The 23,715-nt window shown below is 44.1% G+C and overlaps 1 protein-coding gene across 3 annotated transcripts in view; it reads left to right on the top strand.

Moving 5' to 3' along the window:
- Positions 1-15,555: 15,555 nt before the first annotated feature.
- The window catches only part of nlgn2a (neuroligin 2a), a 191,984-nt gene continuing 183,824 nt past the window's right edge, over positions 15,556-23,715 (top strand). For 2 of the 3 annotated variants that reach the window (XR_014621429.1, XM_084344046.1), the window contains exon 1: positions 15,557-16,713. The gene's annotated coding sequence lies outside the window, so the exon portion shown is untranslated. Of the gene's footprint in view, positions 16,714-23,715 lie in introns of all 3 variants that reach the window. The other variant, XM_084344047.1, reaches the window with a different exon arrangement.

Here is a 23,715-nt window from a genome sequence, read left to right as displayed (position 1 = left end):
TGACACTGCACTTCCTTCGGCCCTCAGCAACAAACTTGCCAGGTGTGAAGAAAATCTGATAAACGGCTCTTGAGATAAGCGAGGAACATACAGACAGACAGAGATTATTTCCTTTAAAGTTAGATACGCTTCACTCTGAATGATGCTTCGTGATATGGGGATCTTGTGGTCACACTGTTCGAAAGGTTGGAGGCACTATCCACCTTTTCCCTTGTCAGACTGTGAGATTGTCGTATCTCAGAGTGAAAATACAGCAAAAATCGAACTCAGGACAGCTTCATCCTGTAAGCAATGAAATACTCTTTGTGTGCCGAAAGCTTTGCCTGCTGGGCGGCATGCTCCCACCCCCCCCGCTACCGAGATTTTATAAAGAATCCAACATTTCTGAAATTCTTCCATTAACCTTGATGTGTTTTGACGGTCGCAGCTCTTCACTGTCGTCGGCTCGCTTTGAGAAGCCGCAACCACAGCCAATTATCTATCTGTTAGGGTGCTTTCATGTCTCCGAGATGTTTAGTCACAAATGTACGTATTGTGCCCCGGTGTCACAGCTTTTCATGCTCCAGCTCTGTCACTCGTCCATGTCATTACATCCCTTTCAGCGAAGAGGAACGAAGGAGGGGGAGAGGGAGAGGGAGAGAGGGAGAGAGGCCTGTCGAGTGACATTTTGTCTGGTTGTCCAGGCTATTGTGTGCTAGGGGAGACAACACCAGTCATTGCCATTACACAGGCTGGCAGAGCAGCACACACACACATACACGGGACTAAAACAGCCTCAGGTACACACACACACACACACAATCATATTTGTCTCCATTCTCATGTCAACACTGAAAAATATTGTCCCGCGGATGTTTTCGGCAAAATAGTTCAATTTTCTGTGTTTTGTGGGAACAGCGGCAGGTAGTTTTTCTGACAGCGAGCTGAACATATGGTATGTGCCGCTCCAAACAAAGCAATCACAGCACATATAGACCTGCAGCTTTATTAATCCATGCGCCGAACGGTTTTCAAACCAAGTCCCCCCCCTCCTTAACTTCAGGTTGTTTGTCCCCCGTACTTATGCACATCCAAAAACAAACACTTAGGCATGCACAGGCATAAAATTTCAAATATGCATACGCACACACACACACACACACAAAGCTGCGGTTACAGCAGGCTCCCCACGCCGAGCGAGCATAATTAGCACACTCGTTAAGCTCATCTGCATCTCTCTTCAAAGGAGATCGATGCAAATGGATAGGATTTAGCCACTGGCAGCAATTAGGCCAAAAAAATATCCTAGCTGGAGAAACTCGGTTACAGCGAGGCAGAGTCGGCACCGTCGCAGGGAATAAATGCATTTTCTGCCCCTGCACCGGGCGCATAATAGAATCCAAAAAAACGAATGCTTTCATTTACTCTCATGTCAAATCAAGTTCTGTTTAATCACGTTCGGTACCAGCCCTCCTGGTTATCACATAATCCTGGGCTTTAAGGGGGAATGAAGTTTCATTAGGAAAATGCAACACCGTCTCAGATTTACTCCACAAACATGTGTTGGCTGTGGAGACACATCCTGATACGGATCTGATTCCTCTGTGCCACAGAGCTCCATTACTGTCCAGAAAGACACCAATTAGCCACACGGTTGCACTGGGGGGACGTGCTGCTTCTTTACCATGAACACACACACCGTCCTGCTTTGTGTAAAAACTAAGCACTAAAAAATAGTCCCCAGCAAATGTAATGTTTGCCGACGTTCACATTACTTGTTATTTATTACCTGATTTTCATGTTTGGAGACGATCGTGGTGTTACTGGGCAGACGGCTGCCAAGCCAGTGACTGCATTTTAAGTCTGTGTTTCAGTATTTGTAAGTGTAAGTGTAACATTTGTAAACCTCCAAAGCAAATAATTTTGACAGGAAGTGGGAACATGTGCAGTTTGTGTTGATCTAAAAAAAAACAAAAAACAGTTATTTTAAGCCAAGCCTAACCAAGTGGATTTTGTGCTTTGACCTAACCAGAGCAAAAGCACAACTTTGTGACAAGAGAAAAATTAAAAATTGAATCTATAAAAGTTAACATGTTAACAATTCTAAGTGCTGTATCGTAGGCAACTGGGCGTGTTTCAGTTCCTGAAGACGTTTCACCTCTCATCCAAGAGGCTTCTTCAGTTCTAATGAACTACACAGGGTTTAAAGTCTGTAACTCCCTTCGTTTCACCTCTTCTTGGATGTCTTCAAGAAACTGAAACAAGTCCAGTTGCCTACATTTATTCTGGTAATTGGGTTGCAAAATCTTGAACTGTTCTATTGAATTTAGGCCCTAAAAATACCTAAAAAAAAAAATTGTAGAGATTTATTTTATCAGTACAAATGAACGGGCTTCTGGCTGAGAGCCACAGACTGGATAAGGACCTTTTCAAGCTCAGGGGGACAGACTAATGCATTGTTGGCTTTGGTGTTTGGATGGGATTTGTTGAGAATAAGAGCAAGTCTACACAAAAGTCAGTCGGCTTCATCCTCCGACTCCATAAATGTCTTTACCAGATCTGATGGCAACCCATTAAATAGCCGTTAAAGGGGCTCTGTGGAACGTCTGTGTTGTACTAGAAGCTTCGACTTATCAGACTCCATTTCTGAACTAATGTCAGCCACTGTTGCTCTCTGTTAGCAGAGAGACACGGAGACAAGGAACTGGAGAACGTGGATTATGGCACATCCTGTCTTGGAAAATGTGACCTGAGTCCTTCACAGAGAAATCCACAGTCCAGCAGAATCAAACAGCTTGAATTGTCCACAGGTTTGTATAGGCATACTACGGCCAATAAGATGATGAGCACTTTAACCCCTTTCTTTCATGACAGTGGCTTCATCTTTTTTTATATAACCAGTCACAATGTTTGTTTGCAATGATTTCTGGGTAACCTCTGCATCAAGCACTAGCTTACATTCAATTTTTAAGGTCTTTTCTCATGATGTTATTTCAAATGTTGAGTCGTGCAGAAACTTAACACAGGTCAGAGCAACATGTTTAACTATATATCCTCAAAACTCAATGGCTAAAATATCAACAGAATAAAAAAGTCTGTCGAACTGTTGTTTTTAGTGCAATAATAAAAACAACTTTTTTTAAATGAATGTGTCTTTTTTTTTTCCGTCTGACCTGACTGAGACCCAATATTGGAAAAGTAATGAAGTTACAACCCTGCCTTCGGCAACAATTTAGGCTTGGACATCTGGTAAAAGTGACAAAATATGACGCTGACCCTTTCACACTGTTCTCCAGCGTGACCAAGGATGCTTCCTCATTAACATCATTCTGTGTAGGGGCCACCTCCTCATCCGCCGAGACTCCTTGAGAAGCCCCCCTCTCCCTCCAGAAGTCTCTTCTGCAGCTCATCCGCGGCAGCGACACACATTTCTCGTTAAAGATCTGAGACTTGCAAAAATGCATGGTTGGTCAAGTTGGTTCAAAACTTCTATTTTTTTTACAACCAAAACTAATGACTGTGTTCAACACTTACTAGCACATGTCAGCACCCCAACACGCTAACGTCAGCAGGCGTGTTAGCATGCTGACGTTAGCGTGCTGCATAAAGTGCAACTGTGCCTCGCTGAGCTGCTGGTAGGAGTAGCAGCTGCTGTGCCTAAAGACACTTCTTTTTGTTTTTTATTTATGTTTCATGTATTGAATCATATATGTATGTTTATATCATACATGGAATGAATCTCAAAGGGCAAAATAAGAACTGCCTCTGAACTGTGGGGCTGATTTCCTCCATCAGGCTCACGAACATACATCACATCCTGTCGCTGGATGTTTCCTCTCCCTCCGTCCCTCGCCGTTTTCCACCACTGCTCCCCTCTACCTGCTTTACATCTGTGTGAGAGTCAGGAAGCGAGATTCGGAGAGACAGAGAGGGAGCGGATTAGGCGGCGAGCATCCTAATCAAAGCTGTCACGCAACATGTACACCAGTCACATCGCCACTTCATCCTGGGGGCCGCCACGGCTCAGGTCATCCATCTCATTCACTTTACCCGCTCCATCAGTCTGCTTTCACACCTCTAATGAGTCCCCTTCTGAATGCTTACTTTTCCACAACAACACCTGAATTTTAGCGGCGCCGCTCTGATGGACGTGCAGACGCCGGGAGCTAAATCGGAGGCTGGGAGAGCGGGAGGAGAGGGATGGATGTTTGTGTCCAGAAGATCAACATTACGAGGCCTTTTAATATTCTAACAAGGCAAACTATTGGCTGAAAAGGTGATCAGCATCCCTCCAAGCCTGAATTCCATCAGAGGAGTTAATTAGCAGAGGAGTGTGGCTCGGCTTTTCAGTCTGATATGGAGGGAGGAGACGGGATGTTGGAGGTTAAGCCTTTCTGTCCAGCGCCCCGGCGGACAACCAGAATTGGCGGTGGAAAATGTAGATGGCAGTGTCGTATGTGTGCTTCTATAGGCTGCAACAAAGCTTTCTTTAGATGGAAGAAAAGAGAGCTGGAAGATGGAAACCTTTTCAGCAGCTTCTGGGCAGGTTTTCTTTTATGATTCGGACCCCATTAGTCATGTCCCTGGAGCCAGGAACTAAAGAGGAGATGTGGTTTATTTTTACTTCCTCAAAAGGAAAGTATCGGGGCAACATGTTCACACTGGAATGTCGTCATACATCCGTGAGTCCGCTCCATAGGTGACTGGCAGGTCCCTCATTTAATGCCGCTCTGCTCGACCAACATAATGGAGGCCAAAATCCAACCATTTTAATTTTCCCAGCACAGAGACGTACATTCACACCGACACAACACACCTGCCACACCTGCACCCGTCCACCGTTTTTAATTTTAACATCTGTATGCACGTGTTCTACTCTTTCTATTCTCACCTTCCTTTTCATTTTCCAAACACTCGACTTAAAATGCCTGTTTGCCTTAACTATGAACTTAATCTGTATTCAGCTTTCACAGTCGAGCTGTTTCTTTTTTCTTACTGCTGTTATCTATAATTGCAGAAAAGACATAATTACCTTTGGCCAAGTTTGGCACCGAACACAGACAAATACTTTGAAAGCAATATTTTTTCAGAGTTGCACCTGTTTTTGAGGACACACAGTTTCATGAAAGAAAAGAATGTGTTATTCTATGTTACCACTGATAGCTAAAGAGGCAGCTATTGATGATTTCAAGTTAAAGTTAGAGTATGTAACATTTCTACATTCAAGGAGACCTATTATGCTTATTTTCAGGTTCATCATTTTATTTTGGGTTACTACTGAAGCAGCACCCCTCTGTCTGAAATGTACTGTTTTAGTGCCTGTCTCCTTAAGACCCCCCTCCTGAATACCAACTCCCCTCTGATTGGTCAGTTCACGCACGCCTGACCCAGCTCCGCACGCAACAGCAGAGCAGTTTTGCTAAATCAATTCTCACGTGCCAAACTAATTATATGTGATGTCACAAAGTCACAGAAATAAAGGTGGGACTACTGTCAAGGCATTTCAGGAGCAGTGTTTTCTGTGGGAGAGTGCAGCTTCTGTTGGGGTGGACTTTTTTTAATGTACAAGAGCATATATTAAAGACTAAAGTAAAGGTAAAAAAAAAAACATAATAGGTCTCCTTTAAAATGCTACCATTATTATATTATCCCAAATGTTTCCAACAACTTTCAATTGGACAAAATGCGGAATTTTCGTTCATTGAAGATCATACATCTTAGAAGTGCTCTTTTTTCTTTATGTTATAAAGTTTGCCTATAGAAAGGAAAGCTCTGACGAAACATTTAGGTTAGTCCAGTGGTTCTCAAACTCTTTCTGTCATGTCCTACTTTGGAAGCCTAAGCACATTTCATGGCCTTTCTTTCCCCTTCTAAACCAATTAAAAGGGTTTCTTCAGCCAAATTACAAAAATACATTTTTTGCTCGAGCTGCGGCGGTATCTAGCTTCGCAGATTTGGTATAATTTGCTCAGTTTCTGAGTTATTTATCTCAGAGATTTCTGACCTCATTTGGACTATGTGTTACTGACAAAATAGTTCTAATAGTAAAGGGTAGGGTCAAAGGTCAATTAACATTAAAGCTGCATGGCCACTAGGGGGCATCACAACAAGCTGAAATCACAAATACTGCTTTATTATCACCTCCAAAAAAAAAGTAAGTCCAATATTCACTGTGATTTAGCTTTGGTTTGGTCTCCATTGACCTGCTAGAGGCACGATCGGTGCAAAGCAGTGTAAGTGGGTTTGTCAGAGCTTTTTCACTGAAACGAGCAGGGTAAGTTACATTTGTTATATTGTACGCTCACACACACACACACACACACACACACACACACACACACACACACACACACACACACACACAAACCGTCTTTCAACACCCTCAACAACGCAACGTACCAATTCATTTTGCTTGTTCGTTTATTTGTCTTGTCATGTCTCCACTGCTAACAGTATCTTTCTTGTTTCACACATGGTGTCATTCCTACCATGTCTCTCACTTGTCTTGTGTTGCATCACTAAATAAAAAAAGAAAATGTGTTATCTTTTTTGTGCTTTTCTAAAATACGTGTCATATCACCTTCAAATTACATGTAAATTGGCTGACTTCCATGTCAGGAGGAGGACGGGATGGTGGCGGCACGATAGCTGAACAGCTAGGCAGCTAGGTGAGATGGCTTCCAAGCTAGAGACCGCTGTTCGAGACAACATTTCAACATTTTTGAGCACAAAACCACTGGATATTGGACTGTGTAAGTGGTGAGAGAACCAGGTAAGCCAAAACACGATCTTTCCCTAAGCCTAACCAAGCTATTATTGTGCCTATACCTAACCAGACTGTAAGCACCGTGTTGTCACATCATGAAATTGAAAATTGAACATGAAGAAATGTAATGTTTCAACACATCAGAAACCAACTAGAAAACAACTAACATGAGAGCTGGACAAACAAAACAACACAGTTGCGTTTACTTTAAAACCAAAACAATGAGCTGAAAGAAGCTAAAAAGCTCCATAGAACTGAGAGGAACTGCACAGTCAGGTCCGCTACTACGACTCAAATCTTTACATTGTAATTTGTTCCACTGTTGTATAAAGATATTGATCCACTACACATTTTTACTCTGGTAAGGTAAGCCCTCTGGAAACTTTTGTATTCCCTTACATCTGCGCCTTCTTTAATGAACTCCATCCCTCTACGTCCATTACAAATCCACAAAGTAATCTGTCCGCCATTGTGCTCTCTTGTACAAATTGCATGTAGTATCATCTTCAGTCCTTTCTATTTGTTTAATTCTTATCTAGATCTGGCTCTTCGCTGCTGCAACAAGCCCGGTTTCCCCGCGGGGACCATTAAGGTTTCATCTAATCACCTAATCTAATAATGCTGAAAAGTTCAACCGCTCTACAGATCGCAAGCAAACTATTGCTTTAAGCTGAACGTCATCCATCTGGAACGATGATGTTGCTCGTGATGGAGTCGTTGAGATGTCTGTCATTTGGATACTCTTCCCAGAGGAGCCATTTTCTGCTTTCATTATGTTGATTTAGCTCGTCTCCTTATGCCGTCTCCGCTCCTCCGAATGCTTTGCTCACAGGGCAGGGGAAACAAAAGAAATGTGAGCAGGGCATGAATTAAATCTATCAAAAACAATTACAGTCAGCAAAATGTCAGGCCAGGATAAGCCTGCCTAATAACCTGTGAAATGATGTCTCTTTCTGCTTATTATTCATAATGGAGTGTGCATGTGGACGCGCAAACACACATAGACACTCGGGACGAATGAACCAGCACACATTAGTGTTTGCACTGGTGTTTGATTTACACATGATTCAGATTCATTACAACTCAACAAGGTGTTATTTTTGATTTGAGTTTTTGTTATCTTCTTCTCTCTGCAGCGTTGGGCAAGTTACTAGTAATCAATTACTCCTAATTGATCACTTATTACTTCATATTACCCATTCAGAAAACATTTGTGTTCCTTTGCAAATGACTCAGCAACAAATGTAATTAGTTACATCACTTGTTACTTTACTTTCATTACTCAGCCAAGCTCCATCAAAGAGGCCTTCAATTTTTAATTTGTCTCTTAATTTGCCTTTACACCAATGCATCACATAGGCTCTATTCAACATGTTTAAAAAAAGGGACATTTTAGTTTAACTAACTAATTTAAGCTCACGAATTAGAAAAATTCACTCACCCTCAACAACTAGCTTAGCATCAAGGCCAATCACTTCGCTGTGTTTTCTTTACCTCAGGATGTTATATCTACAGATGGAGCAGGTCCTCCATGTTTCTACAGCAGCCCAGAAAGTATGAACCAAACACTGTTGGGACGAGGGGTGTATCGACTGTTTCAATCTGCAACCTCACCGCTAAACGCCGCTAGATCCCTCTCACTGGTCCTACAAGTAACTCATTACTGACCAACACTGGCCAGTGGTTAAACTCACTGGAACAAATGTCAAAAGTCAAATTATCACCCAAACTGTCAATTGTAAATACAAATCGCAGTTTGCAGACAGACTTCCTGGCTCAAATCAGCTTGAAGTGATGTCGCCATTTTTTCAGATCTCAACACTTACTTTGCTGAGAGCAATATTATCATAATCTATAGAATAATAAAGGAAATAATAAATGAAATGAAATGAGATTAATGAAATAATGGAATAAAATACATTTTTCCTTTGAAGGATCAAACAAAGACAAGGGCTACTTGAAAATCCCATCAGTGTAAGATGTAGACACCAACGATAGAGCAAATTTATCAAAGTTCAAGGCCTAATTAAAGGCCTATGGTAAGAATAAAGTCGGGTTAAGGCTATCATAACAATATTCAGTACAAGTGGATTGTAAGATGTGTGATGTGTGTGTGTGAAGGGGAGAGGAGGGCTTCTTCATGCTTATACCAAATAAGCATTTTCACTCTGTGCAGGTTTACTATCGCCTTTCCATGAATAATACATAACTCCTGAGCTCCTCTCTCAGCACGGTCCCACACATACACACTCCCACGCATCACATAGGTACAGGCACAAGTGCAAACATCAGGGCATACGAACCGATCACTGTTAATAATGACAACGTGCTTACATTGTTTAATAACAAGGCCTGAAGCTAAAGTTTCTGAGCCAGAGGAAGTAATAAAAAGAGCAAAGTCACACTGTGCAGGTCTGCTTCTCTCTTTATACCTTGCCGTGGCAGCCGGCATCGATGGGACATGTGGCGCCGCAATTAGCACTGGCCGATTCGTGGGTGTGGAGTCTATGCCAGTGCTCAGATGGGTACAATTAAAAACAGATGCCACTCGGGCTAATGGGCTGTGTATGTGTGCCTGCGTGTGGTAGGTGGATGTTGAAATATATAGGCCGAAAGAGAGGGGGTGGCGTACGATGGGAACCAATGCAAGTGGAGCTACTTAAGCACTAATCTGGAAGGCTCCCTGCTGCTGCAGATCAGAGGAGAAGGATGCGATCCCCGACCCCAAGGGGCTGAAGGCTTGCTGAGGAGCAGAGATATAAGAAAACAGGGCGGGGAGGGAGGGAGGGGGTAACCATGAAATGTAGAAGAGGCCTGAGCAAGCCTGAGAAACAAAGGCAGGTAGAGAAATCACCGCGAACCCCTACGGATCACACGCCCGCTGAGGTGAGAGTGAAGAAGGAGCCGGGGAGGAGGCAGGTGAAAGAGCAGGCTCGCTGCAGCATGGTAGTGGATGTAAATTAAAGAAGGAAGGGGCTGGAAACCATTGAGAGTCCACTGGGAGAGATTTGCTAAGAGATGAGCTGCAGGTGGATGAGGTAAGGGGGAGTGTGAGCCTGAGTACTGGAAGTATCGGTTTCTCTGAGGAGATGTTCATCATCTTAAACGTACTACAAGGGACTTTTAACTGGTTATGTAACAGTCACAATTTAGTACTGACGCCTCTACGTGACCTACATAAGCCAACGAGGCATCAGCGAGGAGATATAGTTATTATACTTGTTCTTAATGCCTGTCACTGGAACGGATTCCAACTTATCCGGGTCAGAAAAGTCATAAAATGAAAACTTTTTTTTTTTCATGGCTGAGGATGAATTGAGAGGTCTCTCAGCCGGAGGAAAGAAGTTGCTCTGTAGTCTTGTTCAACGTTCCCTTTGTTTGATTATGGTCATATTACGATTATTAATGGTACATTACAGAAAATTAGACAAATATTGCTGAAAAATATGGTACGTAGTTCTGCCATTTGATTAAAAAATAAGCATGCGCAAGCCAGATCAAGATCTTTCACACAGGAGGCGGTCATGCTCATACCGATTTAGTCGACAGGGGGCGCCAGAATCAACACAAATGGAAAGTTCCTTGTAGCTTCTTTAACAATTATTACTTCCCTCTGGTTTGACCTGTGTTGAGGATGCCTGCTGTAGATTAAATTAACCTTTAGAATCTCATTTGAATTCAATTTATTAATGATTTGGCATCTGGGGTTTAATTCAAGAAGCATTAAGGCCAACATCCATCTCACTGTGTCCACATGTTATGACAAATCTTCTTTTCAGTGAATCACATTGGGTGACCAAGTGTCACACTCTATGCTGGACTGTGCCACATTTTTTATCTTTTATTTTATATTATTTATTATTATTTATTTATATTATTTTTTATCCTGCGCCCCACATATTGACGGGATGGTTGGTTGCTTGTCTCTGGTTGGTTGTTTGTCTCTGGTTAGTTGCTTCTCTCTGGTTGGTCGCTTGTCTCTCGTTGGTTGCCCTTTCTTGACGGTTGCTTGTCTCTGGTTGGTTGTTTGTGTCTGGTTGGTTGCTTCACTCTGGTTAGTTGCTTGTCTGTTGTTGGTTGCTTCTCTCTTGTTGGTTGCTTCTCTCTGGTTGGTTGCTTGTCTCTGGTTGGCTGTTTGTCTCTGGTTGGTTGCTTCTCTCTTGTTGTTTGCTTCTCTCTGGTTGGTTGCTTGTCTCTGGTTGGTTGTTTGTGTCTGGTTGGTTGCTTGTCTCTGGTTGGTTGCTTGTCTCTGGTTGGTTGTTTGGGTCTGGTTGGTTGCTTGTCTCTGGTTGGTTGCTTGTCTCTGGTTGGTTGTTTGGGTCTGGTTGGTTGTTTGGGTCTGGTTGGTTGCTTGTCTCTGGTTGGTTGCTTGTCTCTGGTTGGTTGTTTGGGTCTGGTTGGTTGCTTGTCTCTGGTTGGTTGCTTGTCTCTGGTTGGTTGTTTGGGTCTGGTTGGTTGCTTGTCTCTTGTTGGTTGCTTCTCTCTTGTTGTTTGCTTCTCTCTGGTTGGTTGTTTGTGTCTGGTTGGTTGCTTGTCTCTGGTTGGTTGCTTCTCTCTTGTTGGTTGCTTCACTCTGGTTAGTTGCTTGTCTCTGGTTGGTTGCTTCTCTTGTTGGTTGCTTCTCTCTTGTTTGTTGCTTATCTCTGGTTGGTTGCTTCTCACTTGTTGGTTGCTTGTCTCTTGTTTGCTTTCTGTCTGAACAAACCTCAAAAGACTCAACATCATATGTTTGAAAACACTAGTGCTGCTTTGTAGAGTGAATGGGGAAAACATACAGCTTTGTGAAACTGTATGTCAGCTCTTCAGCAGCAACTTCCTGTGACATCTAGCTTCCATTTTTGATGCTTATAGCCCAAGAAATGATGCTAGCCTTAGTTAACAAGATGCATTTAGTGAGCGTGAAGTCATCTGACTACACATACTGAAAGATATCGACAACACTAAAAGCTTTACCCTGCTGCAACCAAGTGGGATGTGTCATTGTCTTGAGGGTTGTAATGCATCATTCTGTTTCATTCTGAATGCTGCACACACATTTTTCAAAATGTTCCACTTGCATCACCTTTTCTCTCCATCACAATAATGAAAAACGACAAGGTCAAAGTTGGCAAGGGTTGCACTTTGGTGTGACTCACAGCTGACATCCATTGTTAACTGCTAAGTGCCATTGGCGCTCCATTGAACTATATAATACTTAAGCTAACATTCTGTCTCAAACCTGACTCACACAACACATTCCCGTAGCTGTTTCACCCCGCAGAAAACACTGGTCCAATAAATTATATTGTGCTCCAGCATAACTCAAACCCTACAGAGATAAGTGAGCATGTGAAGAACAGAACACGACGCCAGGAGGTAAAGAGCTGGTGGGAGTGAAGTTGGAAGAACACCAGTTCCCAACCTCGGAGGGGGGGGAGGGCAGGTGCCTCGTGGCGAGCAGGAAGGTAGAAAGAGAGATGAGAGGAAGAGAAGGGAGAATAAATGTGAAGCTACACGACAGTCAAGAGAGATTACCAGTGATGAAGTTAGCAGTGAAGGGGGAACCGGTGTGAGGAATTCAGACAGGGTGTGACGTGTAAGAGGTTTAAAGGTGTGAGGGCGAGAACACAGAGGACGAGATAAGGGCACGCTGGGGAGAAGGAGAAGGGTGAGATTTTGAACTTCCCGTGTCGTACTGCATGAGTGTGAAGCGGCTAAAGAATAATCAGTCCTGCAGGAACAGGAGGACAGTGAGCACATTTCATTTAAAGTGTATCCCTGCCATGCAGTTCCTCTGCCTCTCCTGGCAAGCTAGCGTCCAACTGTGCTAAGGCCCAGTCTCTTTTCGCCAAAAACAGCTTTGTAAATTAAAAGCTCCTGGCATCCGCTAGCTGGAGTCGGTTTTCAGCTATTTTGGAATGACATCTTTGCAGGCCTCTTTTCTCCCACTGAGGAATAATAGCCTGCAATTATGCATCTAATGTGTGCGTGTGCACAGGTGAGTTTGTACAGTGCAACCATCCTTAGAATCAGTCATAAACAAGCAAATAATTGTTTCTCTTTGATATTTTAGTTCACTTTCTGTGACAGCGTGGGCTCTCACAGTCTGCAAACACAAGAGGGGATTCGTGGGCATGCTCAATAAGGTCAGGTTGGAGGAAAAGTAAATTAGGCGGAGAGAAAATGGGCTTTCTTGGTACCTTCGACAGAAAGGTTAATGGCTTTATGAGATTGCAATGACATATTACTGCAAACACCTCCGAGCAAACAAATTATTTGATTGTAATATCGCAGAATATGGCAGCCTGTTGTTAATGGAATATTAAATCCACAGTCATGTGCATATGCGTGATAATGTCTTACAGCTGCACGTACATGTGTATGTATATGCATTTACATATGTGACAATGGATACGGAGGATTGAAAACGCCAAAATCAAAAATAAATAAATAAACAAATAGAAAAACTCAATAAATAAATGTATATGTCATTAAAGGGACACTTTGTAGTTTTGGAGAAGATATTCAAACTCAGAATTTTAATATTTATAATATCAATGAGGTAATAATACTCAGAAATATTTATTTTCTCCATAGCGGAATAAACAAGATGTTCTAAGAGGAAAATAAGGTCCCAGAACACTGTTTGAAGCCAGAAAGGTGGCGGGGTCCGCCAAATATAAACAAAACAGTATGAAATTGTGTTGTCCTTTATGGTCAGTTTTCTTTATTACGTTTTTTATGTCATGAAAACGAAGACAGCTTGTTTGTTTAGTTTATTAGGTGTAAAAAAATCGGTCAATAAAGATATTTCTCTTCATATTAACATTCCTATTTTACTCTGTTTTTAAATGTATTGACCTATGTATGTATTTATTTCAGTAGCCTATTATTTTCCCCTTACATTTACTTATATTTACTTTTTATCCTCGCAAACTTACCAATATTCATGTACGTTTTTTCTTTCTTCATTTTCATTCAAATTTATCATTTATTTATACATTTATGATTTTAGCAGTTTCAGTCTTCCACAAACGTGTGCCTCTATGTGCATGCTTACAGTATTTTCCCTGCGGGTGCTCTGCTCCAACCTCGACTGAAAGCCCAGAGATAGAAAAAGAGCCTGGGGCATGTGTCTGTCTCAAAAAGCCTTTGTACTGGTCACTTATGCATAGGACTGTGTTAATCAGGCATTATTATGGTATTCTGGAGGCATAAGAACATACAGAAACACTGCAGAGGAATTCTCCATAGACCAGCAGCTCCCCCTGGGGCTCCACAGTGGCAAACTGACCTCTAACACAACATATATCACATCTGGGAGTGTCTGAGTGCAGAGAGGGATAGTGTGTGCTCTCTGTGTGTTAAGGGACTGTGCGTGCCATGATACATGTGTGTGCTACCGTGTATCAGTGTAGTCCATCGGAGACAAGGAGATGTGTGAAACAGGCATTGAGGTGAACGTGTGTGAGTGTGTACACGTGAATGTGGGCTCAGCTGTCAGGTCTCCCTGGTGGGCCATTAACGCTGATTCTCTGCAAGGGTCTATCAAGTGCAGGACATCAACTTCACCCATGTACGTGAAGACACACACACTCGCAGGCCCTCTACCTCTTCACCTTGGCCTGATGGGATGTCACTGGGGGAATGTACATCCACCACCAAAGACAATTTGTCTTGATAGCCGAGATCGTAGCCCCATAGCGATCTCTCGCTTCCCCTCTCTCTGCCTCATCTATGTCCCTCAGGTCGCTGGATGTGTCCGAAGGTAAAAAGCACGACCGGCTGACATGATGTTTTGGCTGATTGACGACGGGCTGGCTCCCCACATGAGCGGAGAAGCAGCCTGTTTCCCCCCGCCCAGGGTTTATACGGAGAACTGAATGAACACTGGCACATGGATGCTGAGCAGTAAATCTTCTCTACAATGAGATCTGGATGCTGCCTGGAAGCACATGGGCATCATTTAGATGTGACTGGGGGCGGGAATCATTATACTTCAGCTTAAGCGTTGGCAGATAATAGCAGGAAAACAAGCAACAACAGAGCAAAATTCAATTTTGTTTTGGAGACTTCTATCCTTTGAGCTGGGGATTTCTGGCAGGTGCTGGCCCACCAACTGTGGATACATGGCTGTGCAGTGGGAGAGTGACGGAGGCAGATGTTTGGCTGTGTTATGACCCTGGTAATAAGACAGACATGTGGCTGTCCTGCATCCAGAGGAGCAGGTGCTGCCACCACACAGCCATTACCATCTGCACTGATGAGAGCAGGGACTCAGCCATGCTGGATGTTAGATGGTTATTACCCCTTAAAGTAAAACATAAAAAATATAAATGAGCGAGCTGGTGAAGTCAGCAGCCCACCATGAAAAAAACCTCTATAACATTCCAAAAGGGACTTGTAGTGATGATTAGTGAGTGCATATCCTAATTTTACTGTATGTTATATCATTTTTATCATCTGTGGTGTCGCTATGAAGTTCATTTAATACCCTGTTTGGCTCTCTGTGATATGTATCCATCAATGATTAACATGGCGAGCCTCCTGCAGGGATTAGCCGGGGAGAAATAGACTTAAATGTTCTCTGAGTTAACAGGGTAAAGTATACGATGTGTATCTGCAGATGTTTCTTCATGATGGATGGAGAGCAACCGAGTTAAAGAGGGGATGCTTGCGGTGGCTGGCTGAATGGGGAAAGGACAAGGAAAGATGCAGGGTGGAGGGATGGATGGAGTTGAGGAGGGGGGAAAAAAAAGGGCTAGTATCCCTTTAACGTCCTCTGACGTCATGCTGATGCAGATCTGCCCGGCTGGATGCGAGCGGAGGAGAGGAGGAGAGAGGGATGCCGAAAAAATTAAAACTCCTCAGCGCTCATTTTCCCACATCCCTCTGCAGAAGAGGCCGCAGACCGACCCCACCACAGCCGCTGCACACCGGGGGCGGACTGATACCTGACTTCACCGCTGAGTGAGGCGCTGTCACCGCGACAGAAACTGCGCCGAACACCGCACATTTGTTTTAGCGTCGGAGCGACCATATTGAGGTCAGAGGAAAGCGTTGCCAAGGCAACCAGCTTGCTAGGGAGGACACTGCGGCGCGCGTCACACGCCGAGAGCGAGCGTGTGTGCGTGCCTTTGAGCGTGCGTGCGCGCGCGTGCGACAGCTAGCCGAAGCGGTCACGGCAGCTACACAGCAGCAGCGGCAGCGGCGGCGGCGGGAGCATCTTCTCACAAGACTACCCGGCGACAGCGCAGTCCACGTCCGCCGACAGCGGGACGACGAGCCGAAGCTAAGCCGAGGCTTGCACCGTGACTTCGGCGGTGTCGGAGCTCGCCTAGAGGGGATTTATTGAGGATTTATCGACGACGTCCCAGAAAAACGCTCAAAAAAACTGAGTAGCCGCGACCACTGGGTCCACACAGGTGACACTTCCCCGGCTGTCAGAATACACCGAGACCCCGCGGACACGTCCGGGTTATTTGGGGGTTGCTTTGTCGTCCTGAAGCGTCGATAAAAAGAGACATTCTCCCCGAGGCAAACCGGACTGTCAGCCGAGAAATTAATTAATATATTCCCGTGGTGGAGAAGACGTTCGCCGAGCCGAGCCGAGCAGAGCTGAGCTGAGCCGAGCCGAGCCCGCCTGCTCGGATGGGGAATCATACAACATCCCGCTGTATGTGTCGGCTAATGCAGTAGAGCTTGATTTCTGCTATCCAGCTTCACTGTCGTTGTCTCCAGCAGTCATGAAGTCCCACCTGCCGGCCCGGTTGGATTGAACGAGGTAGTGCTGTCGGGGGGACATTTTTGAAGGTTTTTTATTATTTTTTTTTAGAAGCGAGCACTTTCTGCTCGCTTGACATTTACCACTGCTGGAGGGAGGGTTGGTGAAGAGGACAAGGAGGAGGAGAAGGACGAAATCTCAGGAAAAAAAGAACATCAGTGGGCATCTGGCACCCGACCAGCACCGGAGGATCACACATTAACAGGTAGGCTGAGGTTTACACGGTCGGTGCTGATTTCTACTGAGGAGAGTAGTCTCCTCCATGAAATTACACTATGAAATATGTTGTTTTAACTGATCATTGCTCTAAAGTTTGGATTTTTAAATGTGTGTGTGTGCTTGAAGATAATCTCTGACGCCTAGTGTAAAACAAAATGAACATCAGAATCACTAAATTGGGTCTGAAAAGACTATTTATGTGCAAATATTTCTTTTTTTTTTTTATCAGCCTACCTGTCCTTTTAAAAATGCATTTGGTGTTTTCCAAAACATGTCTGGAATGATTGACATCCTGTTGGATTTGGCAGCATGTTGTATGTATGTGTGTTTTTGCTGTGTGGCCATGTCAAACCTGTTGAGAATGAGTCGTGCCTGATGCAGACGCGCTGCTGCTCCTCCACAACAGAGAAGATGTATCCTCAAGTCCGTACCATTAATGAGGACTCGGACTCAGAGCTCCTGTGGTGGAATGAGAGAAACAGAGGAAGCTATTCAGTCGGACTGAGCTCATTCCTCTGTCCTCCTAACATGCAGGATTTTTAGCTTATTAATCAAATTCTCGATCGGTCATCAGGCATATGGTGATCATTGTGCCTTTCTTTAATTGTGTATTCTCTTGAATAAGAGTAAAATGAATAGAAGTGGAAGGCACAATTGGCCAGAAAACAACCTTGTGTTGCAGAGAAATGACTGAAATGATGCACACACACTCACAAAAGTCCCCCTTCACCAGTTAAATCATCCTTCAACTTAATATGAGCAAATTTTTCCGGGGTCTTTGTACTCAAAAGACCCAGGAAACGCCATGACCATGAGAACATATTCCCCTAAATGCTCCTCTCTCCACACAAACACAAATACATGCACACACACAGCATGAAGAATGGGGCGCATTTATATGCTGCGGCTGGTGTTGTGGGGCATTCGGATCGGCAGGGCCTGCTAGATGATAGAATTCAGCAGGGACAAGAAGACCTCTGTTCTTATCTGCGGCGACGAGAAGGGGAAGGCAGCTAGGCTCCGCTCAGCTCGGCTCGGCTTCTCTCCTTGCTTTAGGCAGCTAGCATGCCCATATAGTCAGATAGGGACATCTCCTCTGTGGGGGGAAAGTGTTTTAATGGAGGCGGGAGAAAAAATATGCCACTGTCCTTGTGCTAAACAGATGTTGTCACAGAGGAGTTGTTATTTATCTCGATGGCGGCTGGCTGGAAACTTTGACGACCTGTGGAGATGTTTAAAGGGGATAAAGGAGTCATGATAATGCAGTCCACAGAGTGATTGCAGGCATTTGTGTGTAAGAGAGAAGTATGTACACATAGAGAGGGGGAGACATCCTAGAGCATTTCTGCAGCAATGCAATACAGTGTATTCTCTTTATTCATTTGGTGTCAGTGGCTGATTTACAACAACCTCATACAAACAGCCTCGTCAAGGCCTGTACACATCTTTTTATGTGCCTGAACATTCTGCCATCGAGAATTTGTTCAAAAATCTTTTTGTGCGTGTTCCAACCAAATGCATGCAAGGCCCCTGAAAACATTGCTCGGTGCCATCCATCTCCTGCAAGGTGCAGCAAAGCTGGAGGCAGATGGGGCTGAAGCGTTCAAAGCGTGTTGTCGGCTAGATTGATGGCTCCTAGCGCGGGTCGCCAAGCAGTCAACAGATGCAGGCTGGTGTTGTGACAGGGTGGGTTGAAATAGCCATCACAATCACACTTTCACAGTCCTTAAAATCCCTACCTGTCCGTTTACCGCTGCTAATTTTATCCCTCACTATTTATTTTTACTGGAGATAAATCAGTGACAGCAGGTCCCCCAGTGCGTGAGGATGTTTTCTGACTTTCGGAGATGACAGCAGATGCTGCTAATTTTAGGTGAGAGATGTCATCTGTGTAAAAAATCTTCAGCATTATGGGTGCTGTCACGTTGACTGGAGGACTGGAGACTCCTGTGATGAATGCTGGTGAAATTAGATGTTTGTTTAGCAAAGTTGCAATGAATTAGTAAAGCCAAGGCTGGCTGAACACACAAGTCCTGAGGGAGGCACTGTTGCTCATGTCTCCCTTTTGTTACGAGAAGCTGAGGAAGGGAACAATGTGTGTCAGTTATTGCTTTGAAGGTGCAGAAATGTACTTTCAGGACTGCTGGCATAATTTTGTTTACCCAGCAGTGAAAATTTGTTTTCCTCTTCTCAGCCAACTTGAAGGCTCAGTTAGTGGTTGCATATTTGATGGAGTATTGAAGAAATCGTGGGGACCTGTATGCACGTATGACGATTAACCGATTAATGTTTTGTCAACAAAATGTAAAAAAAACCTGCAAAATGCTCATCATAATTCTCCCAGAACCCAGAATGACTTCTTCCCATTTCTTCTTTTGACCAACAGTCCAAAACCCAAAGATTCTTCATTTACTATCATTATTGACAAAGTCAAGCAGCAAATCCTCACTTCTAAGAAGCTGGACATTTTTGCTTGAAACAATAATCGATTGTCAGAATAGTTGCCGATTAATTTTCTTTCAATCGACTAATAAATTAACCGATGAATCATGCAGCTCTGAATATTTTGGCAGATTCTCCGACATGTTCCTGTTGCTTGGACCTCATCTGTGTCATCACCAAACTCCACCACTGGACAAATAGAGCTGATTAAATGGAATAGCTCCACAATGGGTGCTCTTTTTCATATAGCAAGGCTTGCTAATTAACAACAAGCTGCTCACAATGGGAAAATACCTCTTCTTCTCCCTTGAGCACCGTTCTCGGCATGTAATCACCCAGTCTTCTGCACGTGTTCGTTGACATGTGTCGGCTGCCGCTCTCTGAGACCGTATATACTCTGCATGTCTCCTTTATCCCTCATTGGTGTATTCATTTGTTTCTCTCCTCCATTCATTCGTGTCCGACTCTTTCATTTGGTTCAAAGGGAGCCTGTCTGTTTTTTTAGCAAGAAGTGTGTGTCGTTGCTATGGCAGCATCTTTTTGGAAGGATAAGCCCCGCAAAGATTTTAAACCTGAAGCTTTTGGTTTGTTTTCACCGGTTTGTATCTGTGCTCCAGCATGTGTCCGTATATATTAAGGCTGCAAAATTCATCAAAAAACAACTGACATCAACACATCGACTGCTGCAATATCCAAAGTGCTAGAGGCTGCATTTTTTTCTTTGTGATAAAGCCCAGTAAACAATGTTCTCTGGTGCTGCGCAGAATCCCGACATGAAATCGTTATGACCAAATATTTTATTGTGGTCAAAATGAGCAAACCTAAGCATTAGCATGTCTTACTTACTCCAAGTTCGTGGAGCTGAAAAAAAAAGGCATTTGCAAAACTTGGATGTCCGTTTTTTGTTGTTATGCAGTTCTTGCATATGTGGTGGCGAATACTATTGATCTGGCAATTTTCTTTTGGAGTTATTGAAAGAGAAAAAGGAAAAGATTACATTATATTGTTGAGGATTGTTCCCTGAGACAAGTACCTCCATCTTCCCTGCTCAGCCTGTCTGTTTTGTTGTGATTCTCTTATAGTGCTGGTCTCCCACAGTCCCACCACAGTGGCTCATCTCTCTCCTTTGTCTGAGCCTGTTGAATTTGCTTTGCTCTCTGGGGTGCAAGATGGGGATGAGGGGTTAGAGCCATTACTTGTCTCAGCTCCATTCCCCCTCTCTCTTTTCTCTCTTTTGCTTCTGCCTCAGTCGTCCTCTTTTTTCTGTATTGCAGTATATTGTTTCTGTCTCCCATGTCCTTTCCTTACACATTCTCTTCAAATATTTCTTCCTTCGCCTCCTCCGTTTGTCTTCAAACCCTCATGTTGTCCATCAACCAGAGGCGAACGGTGCTGCACTGTCCCCGGTGGGCTCATTAAGGTTAGATCAAGGTCGAACACTGTCTGACACATTTTGATCGAAAAAACCTGATGTCCGCTTCTTGAATCTCCAGCTAATAGCAGCAGCAACCTTCACATCACCACCCCTCCCATCTCCTGCTAGAACCAGGCTGACCACCGGCCAAGATCAATGAACATTTTCTCCTCTCTCTTTCAAAGAGATAAAAGCCAAAGGAAGTCACAGAGACAGTGAGAAACCACCCAGAACACACCCATCGGCCAGCTCCGAAGTGCTAGCTCCCCTCTCAAGTTTGCCAGTGCAGGAGGTTGGATACAGCTCCACATTCCCTCTGACAATAGAAAACCTGCAAAGATTAAAACCACTGTTGAGTGATTTCTGAACAAATAATTCCATTCATAATAGAGGTGCAAGGCTACAATGGGATTTCATGCTCCTGTGTTGCAGAGTTGGACCCTGAATAGAAAGCTTGATACAGATTTGATGGAATCAACAGCACTGGAGTCAGCAACAGCCGGGATTAAATACATCCTTCTTTCTGGCCAATCAGATTGACTGACAGTTGGAATCCATGCTGCTCTGAGCAGTGCAGCTCATCCCTCTGGCAAACTGAGTGACTTCCCTGCATTTCTCTGCTGCATCCATGGGAATTCTACCTGCGTGTTTTGTTTTTGTCCTTAATACCCCTCTGCAATCCTTTCCATAGTCCAGGGATTTCATACACAAATCTCACTGCAACATAACTTTGGAGATTATTGTGTTTATGAAAAATCCCTTTTTGTTCGCTTGTTACTCATAACAGTGGCGTGCTGTCTCTCGCAGCACTGCAGTGCATCTTGCCTCGTGTTAGGCTACATCTTGCCATCGATGGGGATGTGGAGAAATTGAGTGAGTTATGGTATTGACAGCATCTCAAGGTCAGGAGTAGCCACATCCTCGCGAGTACTCCGCAGTAAACCCTCAGCATCGCAAACAAGCTCCGGGTCAATGGGTCTGGAGACAGGCAGGTAGGCAGGCCGCTGTTCCTGCCCTCTTACCCCAGACACACACAGAGAGAGGAGGAGAGAATGTGCTCTGAAAGTCAAGTGACCACGGATGTCGCAAGGAATGGAAAAGAGCGGAGGTAGCAAGCTAAAGAGCAAACAGGAGGGGTCTTCAGAAAAGCAAGCTTTGAAGGAGCATACTGTATAAAAGGCAGAGAGAAAGGCAGAGGAATGCCTAACATTACAACACCACCATCTCTATTTTGCACTCCTAACATCTGCTATATGCTACCTCTTCCCTGCTGGTGTACACACATTAGTATGGGCTGACACACCACCACACATATTAGTATGAGCTGTCAGCCGAAGCCCTAACAACTAGCTAGAGAAAGACCAGTTGAATGGTAATGCTGGCAAAGGAAGAAGCAGCAGTAGTGGCTGTGTTGGCCAACATGCTGAAGTGCTATCACTGTGGCTGCACTGTATAATGATGAGGGGTTTGTTATAAAACACACGTATTTCCCTCTTGTGCTGGCAGACACACATTGAGTGCCAGTCTCAGTCAGTCACACATAATGAGCCTCCGTGTCGGCATAGCCAGTGGCTGTCCCATAGTACAGGCTATGCCGATAATCGATTTGATGCCCATTTGTTGACAAAAGTGACAGTGGGTCGCCGTGCTTGGGTTTGAGGCGTGGACAGAGATGCTGGCTAATAGCGACACTTGAGGACGCATCGATACCAGTTGCTGCCGTCGGTCTCCTAGGGGTAAGTGCTGCTGTTGATGGGAGGTCTGGATGAGCTGCTTACAGCGACATAGTCACAACCTCCTCTACTGCTGAGAAATGGATTGGTAGGCAGTGGATGTGTGTGGGTGCATGCATGCGTGTACAGTTGCACGTCACCTCTTCAACCTTACTCTGAGAATTGAGCCTCAACCCCTCCACCTCTGAGCAAATGGAGCGTTTCAAGTACTTCCGTGTGCCGTCGAGCTCCACTTGATGCATTGTTAGGCTGCTGGGCTTTAGCTGTCGTGATGGCGGGCGCTAATGAAAAGAATAAGCCTGTTCTTACGCAGTGAATTAATATTTCTCTTCTTTGACAGGCCCTTGCTAGATTCTGGTTGTGTTTGTGTGTATGTGTGTGTGAGTATATATGTTGGTTAGAAATGAAAGCAGAGCCACGACAGTGATGAATGAGCACCAGAATGGCAGTGCTACACTTTCGCGCTCGATGATGCCAAGCAGGCAATGATCGTCGCTGTTATTGTCACAATCAGCAAAGAAAACACTAACCCTGAGGATGAACAGGGACACACACATTCACAAGAACACACACACATTGAAAGGTTCTTCCTTTGTGCGCACACTAAATAGCAAACGCCTCAAAACCTCTGGCACGCCTTTCTTTTTTGATTTGTTTTAACCAAAGGCATTTTCCTTTTGTTTTCTCTTAATGTTTAAGGATGCGGCATGTGTATCCTCCATCCCTCATAGAAAACAATGCGTGTTGGTTAAATCATTCATCTGTGGCTCTTCACACTGTCTCTCAAGGCTGAAGCAATTCCTCTGCTGACAAATGGTAGCAGGGAAGAGGGGCTAAATTCCAATCTCTGTGGATGACTTCTGAGCCAAACACCCTGCATGAGCCAATTTTTTTGTGGACTATACTTGCACAGGTAGCAGCTCACAGCACCAGGAACATAAATGTCAGTGTTCTGACTCGTACCGAACTTTATTGAGTGCACTTATCTGCTACCCTCAGGCTACAGTATCTCGGTGAAAATGACTCATCTTCCCTGTGCAGTGCCCTTCATATGTCCCCTCTGTCTAGAATTTACCAAAGGTGTAAGAAAGAGGGAGAAAAGTGTAAAGAACAACGACACAAATTTTGTGGTTATGGCATTTCAGAATTTAGGAGACGAGTGATCACAAATGGAATTTAGAAGATAAGAAATAAAAGTATAAGAAGCATGGAATATAAAGGTAAATGAGACAGGTATGTATGGGTGGCATGTAAAGAGAGGAACAGCTCATCATTAGAGGAAGAAAGATAGGGTCTTGTCACCTTAATTAGCCAGGGTAAGGGAGTGTAACCTTGATCGCATGCTGGTGCTAACAACTAATGAGTGGTGAGATTGCTTTGCTGGGATATATGATCACGT

The sequence above is a fragment of the Pagrus pagrus genome (genome assembly GCF_965226575.1).
Source record: "Pagrus pagrus genome assembly, chromosome: 22".
Lineage (NCBI taxonomy): Eukaryota > Metazoa > Chordata > Actinopteri > Spariformes > Sparidae > Pagrus > Pagrus pagrus.
This window is presented reverse-complemented; position numbering and strand designations above follow the sequence as displayed.